This window comes from Protopterus annectens, chromosome 7.part0, assembly GCF_019279795.1.
Source record: "Protopterus annectens isolate FY-2018-M chromosome 7.part0, PAN1.0, whole genome shotgun sequence".
Classification (NCBI taxonomy): Eukaryota; Metazoa; Chordata; order Ceratodontiformes; family Protopteridae; genus Protopterus; species Protopterus annectens.
The window spans coordinates 589,002,039-589,020,354 of NC_056739.1; the positions used below are offsets into that span (position 1 = coordinate 589,002,039).

General features: G+C 35.7%; 1 protein-coding gene across 2 annotated transcripts in view; it reads left to right on the plus strand.

Annotated features, from left to right (window-relative positions):
- Positions 1-2,662: 2,662 nt before the first annotated feature.
- LOC122806611 (mucin-3A-like) overlaps positions 2,663-18,316 on the plus strand; it is a 391,121-nt gene continuing 375,467 nt past the window's right edge. The window contains exon 1 of one of the 2 annotated variants that reach the window (XM_044077178.1): positions 2,663-2,756. The gene's annotated coding sequence lies outside the window, so the exon portion shown is untranslated. The remainder of the gene's footprint in view (positions 2,757-18,316) is intronic. The other variant, XM_044077177.1, reaches the window with a different exon arrangement.

Sequence of the window (18,316 nt, forward strand, 5' to 3'; positions counted from 1 at the left end):
AAAAGAGAGAATAATGTATTTTCTTAATAGGTGTCCTGCATACGATATAAACTTCCTTCTGAAATAATAAGCATCACTGAACAGAAGTCTTAATCAAAACTAAGTATTCCCAGTCTCAGGCCAAGTGCAAACAGATATGTCAACATGCATCACTTTGGGTCTTAATGATAGTATTGTTTATACCTCTATGTTTGCAAAATGCATGTTAACTTCCTCCCATCATGTCTTCACTCCCATCATGACTGTTAGTCTTTCCCACTCCATAACCCCTTGACAGCCATGTATGGCCTTCTTCCAACAATGGCATCATCTTTTACATTCTCTTGTTTTGCTTGTTGTCTCCAGACTACTTTAAATATTACTCTGTTTGCATTTCAGGGCAGAATTACAGCTCTATAGTGTTATCTTCTTCGCTTACTTATTTCTTTGCTTTTACTTGATTCTGCCTAGCACTGTTGTCTATAACAGAAGAAGGTTAGTGTTATGTCTTCTCTTAATACATGAAGTTTAAACTGCATTATATTAATAATTTTAGCCAGTTAAATTAATTATATTTATGGCTGTGCCTAATACAGCTCTCACTTAACCTATAATATTATAGCTAATCATTATGGCATGCTATAAGGAACCATGCCTTGTTTACTAATTACCATACAGTCCTTCTGCATGACATAACAAGTCATATACCACAAATCGTTTGTTGCCTTTGTTCCCAATCATGGCTGAATAGATTCCATGGACTAGTTAATTTACTGAGTTAACCAGCAAGCAGACAAATAAGTAAGTAAATATTAACTGCCATAAAGGAGCTAAACCTGTTTAGTCTTGAGATTCCTATGTCATATTAGCACACGATGGTTGCTTTTTATAGGTATACACACCCAAGAAAATCAGTCAGAAGGTTTACATGTTCATTCTGTTACAGAAATTATAATCATAATGAAACAATGGAACTCATAAATCCTCTCTATATTATAAACATTATTATGCCAGTTAAGGATGCAGTGTTTCTTAGTACACAATACATAAGATTCTGCAATAATTTCTAAGCTTCAGTCCATTTCATTGTTTTCTTAAGTAAGTTTTTCAGCTGCAGTGCATTCACATCTGTGTTATTTCTGATATTTTATTCCTGAGTAAGTGTTTGTATTGGAATGGCCTTAAATCTGTAGACTATGGCTGTGACTGGAGCTTCTTTCCCAATTATTGCAGGCTGGAACCTTCTGGAAGAAACCTGACACATTGCTTTTGCCGTTTCCCATCCACCTCACCCAGTACCTGAACAATCCATTTTTCAGTTAATCATTTTTCTCTACAAGTGTCAGTTTCACAAGCCTGTGAGAAAGGAATGTGTGCACACGTATGTTATGGAACCTATGATTGCAAACCACTTTCCTACAAAGATGAGACAAGGTTTCTTTCTTTCAACCATCTAAATAACAGCTATAATAGTCTATGATACCTCATACACCATTGTTGTTTTCCTATCTGACCAGACTGGTTTCTGAAATGAGAAGGGTGTATATATAAATAAACAGTAAAATGTCCATCGCCAATTCAGCTGTTAGTGTGTAGTTTATCATACAGTAACTTTTTAACCAAGGTGAACTGAAATTACTTAGATGATTGCTAAATGATTTCTGTTTTCCCAGCATTAAGGTATTCTTGATGTTAATGGTGCTGCCCTGCGCCAGTAATCATAATATTGTTTCTTGGAAAATCACAGCTGCTTCAGATATGAATATTAAAAATAGATGTGTCATGGGTTTTCTTAATTCTTCACCCTTGGATCAAAAGATGATAGCAAACTCAAAGGCTCATGGTGCGTGGACAGACTATGTATATCTGGAAAAGTGAGGGTTGTGTTATATCTGGCACTCTGTTTTATGTATATTCAAGGAAATCAGCACTGAGATGTAAAAAGGGGAATTGTGTATCTCCAATCTATTTGGTGCCTATCAGAATTTTTTTCTTTGTTTTCATGCAGAAAAAATAAAATCACAGATGAATCTTGACTGAAATATAATGCAACCAACTATACCTTTTGTTTGTACTCCTAGCAATAATACAAAAGGTACCTTCATAGTCACAGCCATAAGTAGGTAGTCACTAATAAACAAACAGCTGATTAAATGCATGCTATGGTATTTCTATTAATGAGTCCTGATGCAGTCTGCATTTTTTTAAAACCTGCCATCAGAGTTCTTTTTTTTGTTGTTGTTGTTTGTTAAATGTCATGCCTATTTAATGTAACTATCTTACTTTGTATAGCTGTATTACATATGTTGCACAGAATAAATGTACTTTCCCAGATCATTTTGTAATTTCTAAAAGGAGTGAATGTTTATAGATATTTTGCTATAGATTTCAATCTGCATTAGTGCCAGTTTATCTTAGTATATCTACTGTGTCATCATTTTCTTAGCTCGTATGGTTTAGTCATGTACAATGCTGATGCAGAAACAAAAAAGGATGAAATCTGACCCCTGTTATAATAGAAGATGCGGTGCATACTGTTCACTTTCTGTTTAGTTAATATGCATAGATTGATGTAGGGTGTGGCAGAACAGGTTTTTCACTGAGATTATTTCGTAATACCTGCACTCCTCCATATCCTCCCTGCTCAGAATAATGTTCCACCTCCTTCTCTTGAAGAGGCATTATGTCCATGTAACTGTCTTGGAGAGGACTGTGATGTGAATTAATAAGTGTGTAGAATTCAAGGAAAACAGTAAAGGAATATAATACTAAAAAAGGTAAGCAAATTCATTTTATAAGAAGTAAAGTAACAAGACTTCATTGAGTTCTGCAGTGTGTGTGTGTGTGTGTGTGTGTGTGTGTGTGTGTGTGTGTGTGTGTGTGTGTGTGTGTGTGTGTGTGAGAGAGAGAGAGAGAGTCTGTATGAATGGTATGTAGTTGCAGTAGTAATGAGGGTAATACTCTGTTTACCTCAGAAACTCATTCTGAACAGTATTCTAAGGTATGCTTGTTAAGATGTGTGATTTTGTGCAGGGGCATTCAGAAGATATAATTCTGAGAAACAAAGTAAATAATATATAAACAAAAAGGAAATGAATAAACAGAAAAAAATGGTTTATCCATAAAATAATACTATACATACTTTTGTGTTGGTACAGGTAATAGTTTATATTGGTCTTATTTTCTGAATATTTGTTAATTTATCTGCTTTTCTGAACTGGGAAAATCCAACTGGGTGCAATGCCCATTTTCAGTGCATGCCCGGGGAGAAAAGTTCCAAGAAATCGTAGTTACAGTATAACAAATTTTAAACAAGATCTAAAGAAATATGTACAAAAATACAAAAATTTATTGAAACTGAATTAGTAGGAAATATCGCGCAAAGATAAAAAGTGTAGTAAGTTCTAAGAAGTAATACTGGTGCGTGTTACTCACTGAAACAGGAAATTATCAATATAACTGTAATAACATCACTAAGCATAGACAGTATAAATGTGTGGTAGCGAATGTAATGCAATATTCATCTGTAATCATGTTGGTTTCTAAGCTGGCCAAAGAACAGAAGTACCTATTTTTGTCATGGGAAGAGTAAAATAAACTGAGTACACAAGCACAAAAACAGCCAGTTGGGAAGAAATGGTTTTAGTAGTTAAGAGATATGAATCATTCATATTTGAGTATTTTAACTGGAGATTCAGGACATTTGCAAATTCTAGTGTGATTTAGATGTATTTTGGGCTTGGCCTTAAAAGTGAGGAGATTATTTATATGGTATGGTAGTTTTAGCCAGTTCAGGTTCTGCAAGGGAATGCAATCAATGATGGGTTCAGTTTGGGAAGCTATATACAAACTTACTTTCATATAACACTGTTAAAGCTTGTTCATTAGTCTGGTCTGAAGATTAGTGAAGATTGCAGATGCATATTGCAGGCTAGAAGGTGAGAGGAATGTTACAGTTACCCTCCTGCTATGGTAAGTGAAAAATGGCCTGACTTTGTAAAGTAACCTTAATTTGCAGTGAGTCTTTTGGACAACAGCACTGACATGCTGGTCAGATTTAATTTTATCATCTAGGATGACTCCTAGTAACTTGGAATAGGTAACTTGTTCTATTCTGGCATTGACAGACAAGACTATATTTAGTGCAGTGCTAGGTGGTGGGAGGTTATTGGAGGCAAATGTGATTAATTTAGGTTTTGGGGGACTTGAGTAGCTGGGATTATTCTAGCCAGGATTTAATAGAGGGCAAGGAGTCTTGGGTGAATAGAATTAGGATAGTGTTATGGTTGAGCAGAAATTAGTTGAGTTATCGGCATACTCTATGATTGCTGCATGTTTGGCTGCCCTGTGCATCTCATTTATGTATACAGTGAATAGGCGTGGTCCTAGTATTGGCCCCTGTGGTACTCTTTCCTGTACTGGCTAATGAGCAGAGCTGGAATCTGGCCATTTGGCAGATTGTGTATTGTTGTTGAGGTAACTTGAAAACATTCAATGGCTGTGCTGCTTAGTCCTTGTTGTGAGAGTTTGTTGAGGAGAAGAGGGTAAAATATGGTAGCAAATACATTTGAGAGGTCCAGAAAATAGGAAGAGACATGTCTGCCTATGTTTCTGTTTTGGATGACTGTGTCTAGAAAGTGTAGTAGGGCAGTTTCAGTGCTGTGATTTGGATGGAAGCCATGCTGTTAGGGACAGAGTAAGTGTTTTTCTAGCAGAAAGGTTTAGGTTTGTTGATGGATGCATCTTTTTAGTACTTTTGAGTAGAGAGAGTACTGCAATATGCTGATAGTTTGAAAGTTCAGTGTAGTTATGTCCTTTATGTACTGGTACAATGTAAGAGGTTTTCCATATTTTTGGAACATAAGTTTCTTGTAAGGATCTATTGATTACTATAAAGAGTGGGTAACTTATTCAATCGATTCCTATATTAAAATTAAAAAGTATTTGTTTACTGCAGCAATTGGGACTAGTTCAAATGAGAAATTATTCATCTGATTAGTACTACTGTACTGATATTAAGACCTTTTTTCCTGTCCATGATGAATCATGTTTTTCTCATGTTTGTTTAACGGATAAACCCAAAAGACACAAAAAGCCTCTTTCATGGAGAAACCCAAATTTGTTAACTGACTTGCTGACCATTTTTCAGACCTCGTACTGGAATAATACAAAAAGAAAGGAACTAGAATGCGAAAAATAAAAAATAAAAAAATATATAAGAACGTATGTTCTTATATATTTTTTTTTTATTTTTTAGCTTTCACATTCCAGTTGCTTTCTTTTTGTATTATTCGAGTTTGTTTTCCATTGACTCGGTTTGTTAGACCTCATACTGGGCCAGCTGGAATCAAACCCAGGACTTCAAAATGAAATCCATGAGTAAGTTATAGCTTTACTCTTTTGAGGTGTATTGTCTATGTAGTATAGCTACAGTGTGTATTATCCTGCTTTCATTTGTGAAGAGGATTATACTTTTTTATTATATTTCCTTTCATCAGGAATACAGATGTTTGAGTAATTCATGGATTCATACATTCTTCTATTAGATTCTGGTATAAATTTAAGATGTCATGTTATTAGCATTTTACAGATTGATAAATATGCACATAACTGTGCCGAACTTCTTATCAATAAAAATTCAAAACGTAATTTTTAATTTAAATTTTATTTTAAGAGAATTAAATATGGAAGTCTGAAATGGTTAAATAAAATATTTAAATCACTATGTAAATTATACAAACAGTGACATGTATTTTACAGTTATTAAAATATAGTTATTAAAGTATTCATTTATTCATTAGTGTACTAGCTGTCAGCTTTGTGTATGCCTCCATGAACGTGTGTGTGTGTGTGTGTGTGTGTGTGTGTGTGTGTGTGTGTGTGTGTGTGTGTGTGTGTGTGTGTGTGTGTGTGTGTGTGTGTGTGTGTGTGTGTGTGTGTGTGTGTGTGTGTGTGTGTGTGTTTCATTAGCTGATAGTAAACAGTGTCAGTGACACAACAAGTAGCAGGCTCACCTTATGTACTGGAAGACCAGAAGGCTGGTGGTTGTATTCCCATTGTAGGTGATTGGATTCCTATAATTGCAGTGCTGCATTAGGGGTTATTGCACATTTGAGTCAGTCATCCTTCTGAAACTAACTCAGTCAACAAAGAATAAACAAAAACAAATAAATAAAATGACACAAAATAGCCACCCATGTCACTTAATCCAATATACAAAACTAGCGAATTTGTATATTTTACTTCACAACCAAACTCTCAAGTCCTTTCATGTAACTTGACTTCAGATAACCAGTTTATGTGCAGTATTAATCTGTTCTCAGCTAAAAAGGTGACAAAAGTAATAATTCATAAATAATATAACTTAAGAAGGAATATAAGGGTAAGTAATTGTGTATATCTGAAATTTCATATCACCATTATTAGCAGTAGTAGTAGTTCCATGAACATTAAAACATTTGTAGTCTTGAGGTGTCTTAAATATTATAACTTTGTTATCTTGTATTTATCCATAGTGCAGTGATTTGCAATTGACCAAGATGTGACATCTCTCATAGTTTTTTTACTTCTCAAATCGCACTTGATATGTGATAGCCAGTATGAAGCTTGCTTGAGCTTTACGTTCTGCCAGAGCAGTCCTTTCTCTGCCTTTCTGTGTAAGCTATATCACACTGTTGTAAAGCTATACAGACATACAGGTTCACCATACTATAATCAGTATATCACTACCCAGTAATCGTGAGGTGGCTGGTAAGGAGAAGAGCTTATTTTCTTATATGGAGTTTAAGCAGAACAGATTAGTCAAGTACATGTTTCCTTAATGCATTGGTTTTAAGTTGCTCAATAAAAAATGCTTTTACATTATTATCATGTAACAACTGAATTATCACATGTATAAGCATTTTACTGTACATTTTTTCTTTGAAAAATTGACATTCTTCTTTACAATACTACATTTGTTGTCAAAATAGCCTTCACAATTATGCCCATTCAACGTTTTCATTTTCAAAACTGTGACAATTCCATCCCCACCAACTCTATGAAAGTCATGTGAGAGAAAACATTGACTGAACATTTCACTTCTGATATGAAATTAGTCAAAACAAAAAAGAAGGCATGTAATATTGATCCTATGACATAATACAACTGACCTCAGAGGTGATACTGTACCCTTTACTGAATAAAACATATCCTTGCAAAAGGACCTACATTATAGCATATTTTACTTTTTAAATTAAATTCATTCACATGGACACTGCATGTGGGATATACATCATTCTTGTCCTTCCACAGATAGACTTCAAACCTTGAAGTTAACAGTTTAAATCCATATTATTCTGGACACACACTTTAGAGCAACTTAAACACCCCAGTTCATTTTGTCTACCCAGTTAGCAAATATCAAATGAACAACAGAATGTCACACTGCTACTGTTGGTAAACTGGCAAATATAGAAGCTGTTTACTCCTAATGGCAGGACAGCAATATTCAAAATAGTTAATAAATGCATTAGCGAATAATAAAACACTGCAATGCCAGAGAAATTGTCTGAGTCAGATACAAGGTGCTTGGAATTTATTTCTTCAAGCAAAATTACTTATATTAGCTAAAGGAGAAGGGTGTGTTTGATTATGACATGCTACAATGAATCATCAACTCTTCAGGGAGAGAAAATGACTGTCAAGAAGTGAGTGAATCAGAGAAATAGTAGAAAACTGTATAAATTATATACTCGTTGTAATTTAAGTGAGAATTGCGTTCTTTCTTTTGTATGCATTGTTCTTTGTTTATATTTAAGCATAAATCGCCATTGTGCATAAATAATAGGTACCGAATTTGACATGTGCATAATCTTGCAGACTCGCAGTGCAACAAAACCATTTCTCCATGTTTATGACAGCAAAAGGAAACCTGTGCTATGCTTCTAGAGTACCTCTAATACAAGCAGATGAGAAAAATCACCGGTTTTATAATGCATAACAGATATAGAATCTTTGCAAATATATTGATATAAAGGTATTACTGTCCCTGTACACGTTACCTTTGCTAGTGCTTAGGGAAGTGATAACATTCCCAAATTAAAATAGTCAGTGGGTTTTCACAAAAAATTAAACTGTCATTTGCATAATTATGTCAACCCTTAACCAAAATGAGTGAAATCTGATTCTGCTAGTTTTGCAATGAAATGTTAAATAGAATTAAAATTAAAATTGTTGCCACTGAAACTCAGAAAGAATAAGCTGCATATTTCTTTCAGTGTTCAAATGTGTACGTGTGTATTTGAATTAACATGATGCTACTACAAACAGAGAAATGATACCTTTTGTTTTCTCACATATCTAAAGTCATGCACCTCAGGATTATAATAACAGGGTAAGCAGTTTCAGCATTTTCTAATACAGGAAAAACCACATTCCAGAATAAGCAATAGAATTTCTCAGGGGAGACCGGCATTCTTGTCTTGGCTACTACGATACCAGTTTGGAGGGTGGGGGGACATTATTTTAATAGTTTTTCTGTATAAGAGTGAAACCAGTTACATGGAGTGATGACAACAAAATTGGCCACTTCATTAAAGTATGTTTTTTTCTTTTTTTTTCTTTGTAAATTTTTATTTATTTATTTGTAATTATGTAATTATATCTTATGTCACACACAGATTTCTGCTAAATATGTACTGACGTAGTAATTGATGCTGCTGTTCTGAGAGGAAAACATCTAGCACAAAGAATTCCTTGGCCTCAGACAGTGTTATGCTTCCAATAAAACTTCCAAAGCAGCTATTAATTAAACAGGTCATTTATCAGGATTTTTTAGAGCCATAAAGGCATTTCAAGTAAAGTGGCATCGTGGATAGCATTGTCACCTCACAGCAAAAGGTTTCCCAGTGCAATTCTCAGCTGGGGTGCCTTCTGTGTGGAGTCTGCATGTCCCCCTGTACTTGCATAGGTTTCCTCTGCGTGTTCCAGTTTCCTCCCACATTCCAAGTTAGTGGATTGGAAATTCTAAATTAGCCATAGGTGTGAGTCTGAGTGTGACTGTATGATGTGGCAGGGCTAGCCACCAGTAGTATAAACCTTGGTTCTAGATGATTATCACTTTTGAAGTGACACCCCGATGACTTCATATGCAAAAAATGGGGAAAAGGGGTTGTGAACAGATGGATGTACCGTCAATACATTACAAAAAGGACATTTCTTAATGTTTAGGATGTGTTAACAAATGCAGTAGAACAAAACCTAACATTGTGTCCTTTTCATGGGAAATTCAGGATGTTGTTTATTCTACAGGAACAATATGGGTAAACTGTTCTGTAATTACCAAATGGAAGCATGGAATCACATACAAAATGTAACCAGAACAAATAAATGTGACTTCATAGTTCGCTTATTGAAGAATGCCACCTCTGTCATACATCATTGGATTCTGTCCTCCATTTTCTATATTGTAGCTGTAAGTTCCATGACAAACAGGGACATGTCTACCCACTATTCTTCCATGAACCCAACTAAGCAATGCATAGCATCAAAGCACAGATAAATTTAGGGTCTCATATCTGATTCACTGAAGTCAAATTTCTCTGTATACTAATTGTTCTTTTACTCTGCCATTTTATGTTATATACATTCTGTGTCTAAAATATACTTCTTGATGGAAATGCAAACATCTGTCTTTTTTACAGAAATGGAGCATAGTATTTTAAGCAATATATTTATTTATTGGTCTTTATTTACTGGGATAGTCTGACAGAGCCTACAAATGCCCCTTTTCAGTAGAGGCTCATGGAGAAAAGCTCCACTGCAAAAATGCAATTTACAACTAAGGACTGCACTTCTTAAGAGTTATAAAACAACAGAGTCATGAAATATAACAGAACAAAGTATAAAAAAATAAAGATGCATGTTATAATGCTATACAATTTAAAACAATGCACTATGATGTCATTACAGCAAGACAATTATTAAACTAAGCTAGGTATCTGTACTTTTTTTGTCACTGAACCTGCAAAAGAAGTTAAAAAGGCAATATCCCTTACACAAATGGTATTATTTTGGTTAGGCAGACAGTTTTTTTTATTGCATAATATCAAGCAATTACACGCAATCCACTTCTGTCCATCCGTTTGACAAGTGTAAGATGCTGATGTGGAGAATCTGGCGCAACTTATAATAGCACATCATTTTACAGAATTGGGGGTACTGGTAGTTAGTTTCACAGAAAAATAGAAAGGGTGCATAGTCTGATTGCATCTTGTGGGATATTTATGCTTTTCCCAGAACACATTCCAGTGACAAAAGTCAATGGGGTTTGTCACATATCTTGTTCACAGTCACTGTTAGCACAAGTATCAACAAACTCACCAAGTAAGAAGCAATTCTGGAACAATGGTAGGAGTTATCAGGATAATTCAGCACTGTGAAACTAAATAAGTCTAGTCTCTTTTTGTATGGATTAACACTTCCACTAAGTCAGGACAGACTAAGAACAGTGATATGAATGGTACGAAATCAGGATGGAGTTAAGACAAAATGATGGAGACGGAAATTCTTTATAGTTATTACTTGTTAACTCAGTGGCTTGCATGATTTGAGACCCATTTTTGATCATAATGCAGCCAAATACAAATATATTGTATATATTCCAAATGTCAGATGATACAGTTAATTAAAAATATAATCTATAGTTAATATGATTAACCTGATTTCATACTTTAATACAAAAATAATCAAGAGGAATACATTTATACAAAGGCAGCTGGAAGTTTTACTGAAGTTTCTACAAACATCTCTGCTTAAAGCTAATCATGTCCAAAATCCACAGAGCCATTACACCTGCTTTCCACTAAAATGAAATGAAATATGTATTCTTGTTAGTGAAAGTATTGCAGTGTACCATACTTACTCTAGATTATTTTAAATAATACTCCAATAACAAGTGCAACACCACTTAGTTCTTGATAAATTATACATAATACAAAAATGCCAACAGTGGAATAAACTGGACATGTGAGTATTAATGCTCTTATGTTTTCTAAGAGATGTCATTGAGTGCACTGCTCTTGTGAAACAGGCCAGATATCCAGGATGTCATTTCTACTTAATACTTTAAACACTTAGGATTATGCACCTGCAATCTAGACACTTAATGCAGACAATTAAGTCTAACATCTACTGCCAATAAAAGTAACCTGTGTTCAGTACTTTTGCCTGGAAAAAATTAAATAATACACAAGTCGGTTTATTTTCATTTGGAACGTTAAATGTTGGAATGTTACATTTGTATATAGTATTGGCTTTAATCTATGTAATAGTTATTATTTCAGGATTGCATTCTTCAAGTTTTTGTAACTTTTTGATATTTTATTTTCGGGCTTATTGTGTTCATTTCATTTATGTTTCAGTATTATTTTTAATGGGAAGTATGGAGAGAGTGCTAAAGTGACACTGAGCAAAGATCTAGCAGAAAACAAGTCTGCTTCATTTAGATGATGTATGAAAACTTCTTTGGAAAGAAAAGAGATGTATTTTCCTGCAGAGATAAGCTAGGCCATAATCTTATGGTGGTGAACATGATGGGGGGGGGGGGGTGTAACTGACAGCATGGTATTTCAGATGCACTTGCTCTAGCTGTCAGTGGATGAAAAGTGACAATCAACTTTTAGATATGAAAAAACTCTAGGGTTCCCACTTGTAATATAATAGAATTCATACAAAAATGACAGTTGTTTTGACAAAATACTGGCACACTGAAAGCCAAAAGGGTATTAGCCCTAAATTTCTTTGTATGCCCTAATACCAAAGTGATACCACTATAGCCCATGTTGAAATCCATCCAAATGTTGATGTATAATAATCAGATAAATCTTAATACCTGAAAGCCAATAACTATATAACTACACCACCAATTTAAATGATCTAAAGATATAGAGGCAGTAGTCTCTATATTATTTATATTGAACAGGAGATGCCTTATAAGCAAAATGAAAAATGTTGTCCTGGATGGCAGACTAAGAACCAGGTGTCACCTCTATTTAACTCATCATAGTTCAGTCTAATGAATACAACCCGAGTCAAGCACCTGCTTCTATTACTGGACATGTCTTCATTTTTCTCCCAGCAACAACAGTTACTAAGGACTTTCTAACTCAGAACTTGGCCATCTTTAGCTGGTGCAGAACTTAGCAATCTGGCTACTTAGAAGTACTTTATGCTGCCAAAACACCATGCCAGTCTTCAGTGGTTGCCAGTCGAGTTTCAAATTAGCTACAAAATATCTGTTAGTTTATCTAGGCATGTATAGTCTGGGTCTCACTTAATCAGCACCCACTTCCTTACTGTCTAATGATACCAGCATATTCTCTCTTTCCGGGATTACTGAAGGTTCCTCACGTGTTTTCTTATCCAACTCTGTACCTGTTGAACCTTCTCTCACATTGCATGGTAGATTCTTCAGTGCTGTCCATTTTTTTCTAGTTCCTTTTAACATATTAGCTGAGTTTGGCTTTTGATAAGTCCAATATGTTTTAATGTACCTGATGTGATTCCAACTTCATTCGTTTTGATTGTTTCATACCATTGTACAATATTATTTGATTTTTCTGCTGAGCATTTTATGTTTTTATGTCCTTCAACTTCTAACCTCATGATAAGCTCTATACAGAATTTCCTGCCTAGTACTGAATATGTTTTTTTCGGGTTCCTATTAGAACGATGAAAACGCATTTTGTCAAATGCATTTTCGTCGACACATAAAGAGCGAACAGGCAAAACAGCGAAGCGGCTGTTCAGGGAATTCTTTCCCTGGGAAAGAAGTCACTTGACTGGTTCTTTGCTTTGCCGTGTTCTGTAATGTAGTGTGGTCCCTTGTCCGGTATTGCTCCCAAGCGTGAATGTGCAACCGATACTGACCTTAGGGTTAGGGTGCGGGTAAGGTAAGTGCATATGTATGAAAGTGTTTACTGTTTTTTTTTTTTTTTGCATTAGATGTATGATTGAGTTACGTGTGTCTGTGTTTTCAGCTGTTTACTTTTGCTTTGGGGGGGGTAGAATTAGGGTTAAGGTAAGTGCGTATGTGTTTGGAACTGTTTACGTAAATGTGCAAGAGTTACTGACCTTAGGGTTAGTGTGCGGGTTAAGGTAAGTGCATATGTTTTTTTATGTTAGATGTATGGTTGGGTTACGTGCATATGTGTATTCAGTTGTTTACTGTTTTTTTGGGGGGGTACAATTAGGGTTAGGGTACGTGTGTATGTGTTTGGAAGTGTTTAATGTTTTTTTTTTTTTTTAGTTGGAACAGCCTATGAAAGAAATCACTGTTCTGTGGTGTCGACATTTTCAGCTTTCGATGAAAATGTGTTGATGAAAATTTGTTCACTGTTTTAAGCATTCAATGTTTCAATATAGACCCCTTTTTTCCATCCTTGAAGTGGGGATGACAGTCAAAAAATAATAGCTTTACACAGCACATGCACCTGCATAAATGGCAACATAAGAGATTTAACACTATTCCTCACTCTCTCTTGCAGTATAAAGACTGGCTTTACAAGTGGTGAATGACATGAAGATTCAGCAATAGTCAATAGATGATGTACACCAAGGGATTCTTAATATACAGTGATACCAAGGTTTATCTAATTAGGAAATACAAATCCCATTTCCTGTAAGTGTTGTCTTCAGCATTAGTCTTTACATTAGCCTCCTCCATAACCTGTAGGCTTATCATGGCATTGGATGTATTTATCGGTTCAGCATCTACACAAGCAAGTCATTGTAAAGGCAGTTGTGTTTTCTGTTCTGCTGCATGCGATACTTAATACTTGTTGGATTAAGGGCAAAGTCCAGTGGATTACTACACATGATGACAGCATTTTGGACCTACATTTACATGGAAAGGAACTGGGACATTTCTTAGATTTTTAGAACTGTATAGCCGATATGAGCCAGAGAACAGCTGAAGTCATTTGAGTCTGTCGTGTAGGACATGTGTTTAATGCTTAGGATCCTCTTCTTAAGGTACTGCTTTGGCCTCTCCTGCTGTTGCAGGTGACTAGAAAGGTACATGCCAAATGGTACATTATACTCAATCATTGGTCTAATGAGGGAAGAGTAGAGAAAGATGATGACCTCTTTCTTCCTGGATACAAAACCCTTGGTAATGAGATGTGCCGCATAGAAGGACTTTCCGACCACAGTGGCAATGTGGTGGTTGAAGGAGAGGTTGCTGTCAACCTGCATCCCCAGATCTCTTATAATGCATTCAGTGTTCAGTATGCTCCCATCAATGTGGTAATTAGTGGGAACTGAGTTTTTACCAAAGGGGATGACAAAGCATTTTTTGACGTTAATCTTAAGGCCATGGTTTCAACACCAGTCATTGGTCTCAGTGAGGCCTTTCTGTAGAAAGTCTGCATCACTTGGAGAGTTAATAATGGCTTGAAAATGGAAAAGTACTTCACAAACTAAATTAATATAAAAAGGCAACCGATGGTGTTTTTAATATCGGTTGCCTTTTCATGTTTATTGAGTTAATAATGGCTCCCAGCTTGCAGTTGTCTGCAGACTTGGTCAGTGAGAATCCCTTTGTCTTGGCCTGGACTTCTGAGAAGTAGATGCTGAACAGGAGAGGACCCAGGACTGATCCCTGTGGGATTCCACTTGTGACTATTCAGCAGTCTGACTTGGAGTCTGCTACTTCCACACTGTGTGTTCTATCTGTGAGCCAATTTACAACCTACCTAGTGATATAGGGGCTGATGCCTAGTTTGGTGAGTTTATCAATAATTCTCGAGTGAGGAATGGCATCAAAGGCCTTGACCAGATTGAAGTAGTTTGTATGCAGTGCCTTACCTTCATCCAAAGCCCTGATGACTGACTCAACGAAGTCAACCAGGTTGAGCAGGCATGATCTCCCTTTCACAAAGCCAAACTGCGTGGGGTCTAGAGTCTGGAGATTTCCTATATCTTTGTTAATCAGGTCCATGACAATGCGCTCCATATCTTTACATATCCGATTCATCAGGGTAATGGGGTGATAATTTCTGTAGTTGCTCCCCCTTTATGGAGAGGGATGACTGTACCAATGCGCCATTCGTTAGGGACAAAGGCTGAGGTGAGGCTGTGATTGAACAGGGCACACAGGTGAGGTGCCAATTCACTCTGTAGTTCATGTAGAACACAGCCAGGGATATTATTGGGTCCCATGGAAGCTGTATTTTTGGCCTTGGATAATGCAGCTTTAACCTGTGCTGCAGTAATGCTGGGTGCCGGTCATTTCTCTGGTATTGTGATTAGTCCTTCGGGAGGGGGAGAGAGATAAAGTTGGCACTGAATCTGTTGGCCAGTATATTGGCAATATCTGTTGGCTCAGTATGGGAGGTACCACTGTGCAGTAACTCAGAGCAAATCTGGGTATTGCTGTGGAGATTCTTGCTATAGCTATAGAAGGCTTTGTTTTTAGTGTCTACTGTCTGTTTCTAGTGTTTGTTAATTGTTTTTTTCTTCCACTATTGATCTTATCTAAAGTGCTTAGTTTCAAACTTCTTGAGGTAAGACTGGTGCAAGGGATTATAAAAAATGTATTTATTTCTTTATAAAAGCATGTTTTCTGAAATCATGGATGATAGGGTCAAGTTGGTTAAAATGGCGAAGAACATCAAAAACAAGCAATGTCATCTAAAATAAAGAAGGGTATAGAAATAGGAACTGAAATTTCAGCTAAGTAGTCAAGGAACTAGATACACACATATGGTGGGAAAATGTGTAATAAATCAGGATGTAGACAGTAAGTATGGGTTTGTGGTACTGAGCAGCATTCTGACAAATATAAGGAAAAGTCCAAGAGTTAAGAGACAGTTTTTATTTATTATTATTACTATGGACAGACATTTACCTATATTCTTAAAAAAGCGAGAAGTAAACAGCAAATATCAAATCAATTATTGTAAATATATGTGCACAAAGTGCAGAGGGCGTATCCCTTCTCCAGGCATGTTTGGAACCATGAATATAGGGTGCTGCTTTCTCTCTCCCCCTCTCTTTTCAGAAAGATATTGGGGTGCTTTGTAATCTAAGTTTGGCATAGATATACAATGACAGTTATGTGAAAGAAATCCAATTAAATGCATTGAAATTGCATATATAGTTTAGTAGTGAGAAGTAGAATTGATGCATATGTTCAAAGTGTCTCTACAAGAATCAAGCATAATAGCAGAACTGCAGGCTTTATATGAAGTTCATGATGGACTGTGGAAATTTAAAGACAGTCAGGAATTATGGTTGGGTTGTAACATATTGTTATAATAAAAGTACAGAACAAAACACAATAATCTGCCAGCTGTCTGGCATATATAGTAGAAAAGGTATTAGTATAATGTGGTTTGCCAGATAACTAGTATATGTTATACACTTGGGGGAGACAAAAAAACTAAAGGCCACTTTTGACAGCATTGACCCACATTGGCATAGATTGTGAGGGGCTCATGATCATTTGCAGGAAAAGCCTCCTAAGTGAGGCTCAAAAGAATATCTGAATTTTGGTTTTATGCTGTTAATGAAAGTATCAATGTTAATTTTGAAAATATTGTAGAAGAAGATTTGTTCAAAATATCAGAAATATTGTTAAATATTGAAAGATGATGTAGTAAGTATGACACAAACAAAATGACAGGAACGTAGTCAGAATCCATCCATCCACCCATAACCCCTTTTTTCCCATTTTTGCACATGGGGCCAGGGTGTCACTTCAACAGTGACAATCATATAAAGCCAAGGTTTACACCGCTGGGTTCTTCCACACCACACACTCGCATGCACACTCACACCTATGGCCAATTTAGAGTGTCCAATCCACCTACTGCATGTCTTCAGAATGTGGGAGGAAGACGGAGCACCTGGAGGAAGCCCAAGCGAACACAGGAGGACATGCAGACTCTGCACAGAATTGAACCGGGGAACCTCTTTCTCTGAGGTATCAGTGCTATCCACTGCACTGCTACTCAGAAGTGGAGTAATAAGTCAACATTTGGGAAAGGATCAACAAGGAAACCACTGACTCCATGTGCAAGACACTAGCAGACAGAGCAGTTTAAATTGTTGATATTTAAAAATGAAAACACAATTATTCTGCGATAAAAACATGAAGGAGAATATTTAGCAGCTTCTAAAATTCAATGTCAACAGTTTAAAAAATGCAGTTAGACAGATGACAGTATTTTAAGTTGATGAATGAGAGAATTCCATTATCAGTAGGTAATCTGTTGATACAATCTGTATTAAGGATTCTCCGTTTATATTTAGATAGGAAAACAACAGTGAGGCACGTTTGAAAATTACATGCTGTTTAGAAATAGGTATTTGGATCTGCCATTGGATGGATTAAATTTAATACAGTTTTACTAGAATGTATTTTGTATTTACAATATATGCAAGTTTGTGTTCTCGCTATATGTGAAAAATAACAAAAACTTTTACAGGTAATGAAGCCTTACTTATTAGTTCACACTGGCGTTATATGCTAAGGCGACTTTAAATGTGGCATAAGAAAGAAAGGGTAAGGAGAAGATGCTTCAGCTTAGGGATTAGATGTAAAGACATTTTAAGAAATATTTGTTCCAGCTAAAACTACAAGAGTGGTGGATGCATGCAGCATATTTAATGAGGTAATGCTAATGGCCATAGATATTATATGTGTGAAAGTAGAGGGAATACACAGTGTGATGCAAAGAGGTATTCACACTGTTCAATACTTTTGGTTGGTTTTGGAGAGAAGATAAGGGAAAGAAGATTTGAACATTTGTAATATCTAAAAGAAAAAGAGTTAGATATGTAAAGTGTAGAAGCATGCCTTTTTCTGTTGCAGAATAATCATAAAGGGATGAGAGACTGGAATATCTAATTGGAAAAGTGTCACCTCAAAGAAAAAATACAAACTTAATATAAAGTAAAATTAAAAATCTGAGAGGCAGTTTTGAGAAATCATTGTAACAGTTTCATACTTCCCTGGAAAATATAAGGAAAAGCCTTTAAATGGCGATCCTGAGATTTCAGAGGCATAAAGAGAAAGCAAAATGAATTAGTGTAAAACAAACATGGTTGTCTAAAATTCATAAACAGAGTAGGGATGACTTTGCAATAGAATGTTAAAAAGACAGGTATAAAGAAGGAATAGCAGGATGCAAAGTCTGTAACTATGCAAAATACAGACTTTAAATATATATATGTATTTACAAGACTTAAAAGCAATGTTATAATTTCATACAACCTCTGATTTGGAAAATGCAGACCTTAAAAATAATATGTTTTCAAGTGTTAGAAGTAATGTTATAATTAATGGATTAGT